This window comes from Coturnix japonica, unplaced genomic scaffold, assembly GCF_001577835.2.
Source record: "Coturnix japonica isolate 7356 unplaced genomic scaffold, Coturnix japonica 2.1 chrUnrandom510, whole genome shotgun sequence".
Classification (NCBI taxonomy): Eukaryota; Metazoa; Chordata; class Aves; order Galliformes; family Phasianidae; genus Coturnix; species Coturnix japonica.
In genome coordinates this window covers 51118-54206 of record NW_015439898.1, presented here as the reverse complement: position 1 = coordinate 54206, position 3089 = coordinate 51118, and the positions used below count along the sequence as shown (strand labels likewise).

Below are 3089 nucleotides of genomic sequence, written 5' to 3'. Positions count from 1 at the left end.
CGGTGGGTCCTTATGGGGTGGGTCCTTTATGGAGGGTCCTCGTTATTAGTGTGGAGTTTCCTATATGTTCGGTTGTGTGTCCTTATGGGCTCGGTCCTTATAGGGATTGGGGTTAGGTCCTTTATGGGAGACGTGGTGCCGCTTCCTGTTGACCGGTCCTTATGGGGTCCTTTTATGGGGTGGGGGTTCTGTATGGGGGGGGTCCTTATGGGATTCCTCTATTGGGGTGCCTTGATGGTGGTCCTTATGGGGTTCCTTTATGGGGTGGGGTTTCGTTAATGGATCCTTGGTATGGCGGTCCTTAATTGGGTCCTGTTATTGGGGTGGGGGTACCTTATGGGATCCTCTTATGGGTGTTTTCCTTATGGTGGTCCTTATGGCGGTGCGGGTTCCTTTATGGGATCCTTACTGGGGTTCCTTATGGGGTCCTTATGGCGGTTCTATACTTGGGTGGGGATTCTATATGGCGAGTCCTCTATGGCCGTTGGGGGTCCTGTATTGGACGGTCCTTATGGGGTCTTATGGGTGTGGGTCCTTATGGGTCCTTATGGGGTGGGGGTCCTTATGGGATCCTTATGGGGTCCTTTATGGACCGCGGGCAAGGTCCTTAATAGGCGATACCTTATGGGTCCCTTATGGGTTCCCTATGTCACTGGTGCCCTCATTTAGTGGTGGGGGTCCTTATGGATTGGGAGGTCCCCTATGGGGGTCCCTTTAATGGGTATGAGGGGCTGTATGGGGTGCGGGTCACTTATGGGGACCTGCTTATGGGGTGAGGGTCCTTGTGGCGGTAGGGGATCCTTAAGGGGTTGGGGGTCCTCTTATAGGGTCCTTTATGGGGGGTCTCTTTAATGGGGTGGGGTCCTCATAGGGTCCCTATTTGTGGTCCTTATGGGGTGGGCGGTCCCTATTAGGGGTCGCTTATAGGGCACTTAATGGAGGTGGGGCCACTTATAGAAGGTCACATAATATGGCGGTCCTTATGGGGCTTAAATTATGGGGTCGGCACGGAGGAAGCTACACTCGTCGCATCTGCTCCTATATGAACACCAATGAGGCTGAGGAGGAAATATGGGATAGGGGGCTCTAGGATTCACAGCCACCAACCAAAGGGCTGGCATCGTAGGCGATCCGGTAAAGGAGCGGGACCCCACAATAAATGGGGAGCTATGGGGGAACTGCCGGACGCCCAATCAATAATGGGGTCATTGGGACCCCAATAATGGGGTCTATGGGGCTGGGGACCCCAATAATGGGGTCATTGGGACCCCAATAATGGGGTCTATGGGGTTTGGGGACCCCAATAATGGGGTCTATGGGGCTGGGAACCCCCTATAATGGCATCTATGGGGCTGGGGACCCCCTATAGTGAGGTCTATGGAGTTGGGAACCCCCTATAATGGCGTCTATGGGGCTGGGGACCCCCTATAGTGGGGTCTATGGGGTCGGGGACCCCAATAATGGGGTCTATGGGTTTTGGGGACCCCAATAATGGGGTCTATGGGGCTGGGGACCCCCTATAATGGGGTCTATGGGGTCGGGGACCCCAATAGTGGAGGCTAGGGGGCTGGAGACCCCAATAATGGTGTCTGTAGAGTTGGGGACCCCCTATAATGGGCTCTATGGGGCTGGGGACCCCAATAATGGGGTCATTGGGACCCCAATAATGGAGTCTATGGGGTTGGGGATCCCAATAATGGGGCTGTTGGGACCCCAATAATGGGGTCTATGGGGTCGGGGATCCCAATAATGGGGCTGTTGGGACCCCAATAATGGGGTCTATGGGGTCGGGGACCCCCTATAATGGGGTCTATGGGGTTTGGGACCCCAATAATGGGGTCTATGTGGTCGGGGACCCCCTATAATGGGGTCTATGGGGTTTGGGACCCCAATAATGGGGGCTATGGGGCTGGAGACCCCAATAATGGGATCTGTGGGGGGGGGACCCTCTGTGCTGACCCCAAAGCCCCCTTTATGTTCCCACCCCACAGAGCTGGAGGCGCCCGACGGGACCTACATCAGCCTACAGAGTGTGGGGCCAGACAAGGTGGGGATATGGGGGGGATGGAAATGGGGGGGACAGTAAAGGGGGTGAGGTTATGGGGTGACGCTATGGGGTGAGGCTATGGGGTGAGGCTATGGGGTGAGGTTATGGGGTGAGGCTATGGGGTGAGGTTATGGGGTGAGGTTATGGGGTGAGGTTATGGGGTGAGGCTATGGGGTGACGCTATGGGGTAAGGTTATGGGGTGAGGTTATGGGGTGACGCTATGGGGTGAGGTTATGGGGTAAGGCTATGGGGTGAGGCCTATGGGGTGAGGCCCTGTAGGGTGAGGCCTATAGGGTGAGGCCTATAGAGTGAGGCCTGTAGGGTGAGGCCCTATGGGGTGAGGTCCTAGGGTGGGGCTATGGGGTGAGGTTATGGGGTGAGGTTATGGGGTAAGGTTATGGGGTGAGGCTATGGGGTGAGGTTATGGGGTGAGGTTATGGGGTGAGGTTATGGGGTGACGCTATGGGGTGAGGTTATGGGGTGAGGTTATGGGGTGAGGTTATGGGGTGAGGTTATGGGGTGAGGTTATGGGGTGAGGCTATGGGGTGAGGTTATGGGGTGACGCTATGGGGTGACGCTATGGGATGGCTCAATGGGGTAAGGTTATGGGGTGATGCTATGGGGTGACGCTATGGGATGGCTCAATGGGGTAAGGTTATGGGGTGAGTCTATGGGGTGAGGTTATGGGGTGATGCTATGGGGCAGCGCTATGGGTCAGCGCTATGGGGTGACACCCCCCATTGTGTCCCATTGTCTCCAGGTCCGCCTCCCACGGCCTCAATCCTTCGCCCCCCCCTGAAGATTGACCCCAAAACGGCCCCAAAAAGGCCCCAAATCCGACCCCCCCCCCCCCCAAACGACCCTATAAACCAATAAAGGGTCCCATCATGCAACGCGGCTGGAGTCAAGATGGCGTCAGGTGGGGAGAGTTATGAATGGAGGTCACGTGGGAGGAGGGGTTGTAACGTGGGGGTGGGGTTATGAATGGAGGTCACGTGAGGGTGGGGTCAAGATGGCGTCGGGTGGGGGGGTTATGAATGG

General features: G+C 56.3%; 1 long non-coding RNA gene across 1 annotated transcript; it reads left to right on the top strand.

The window, feature by feature from the left end:
* The first annotated feature begins 1955 nt into the window (after nt 1–1955).
* LOC107307210 lies at nt 1956–2940 on the top strand. The gene is made up of 2 exons (XR_001552357.2): nt 1956–2047; nt 2809–2940. It is a non-coding gene; the product is annotated as an uncharacterized LOC107307210 (long non-coding RNA).
* Nucleotides 2941–3089: the final 149 nt, after the last annotated feature.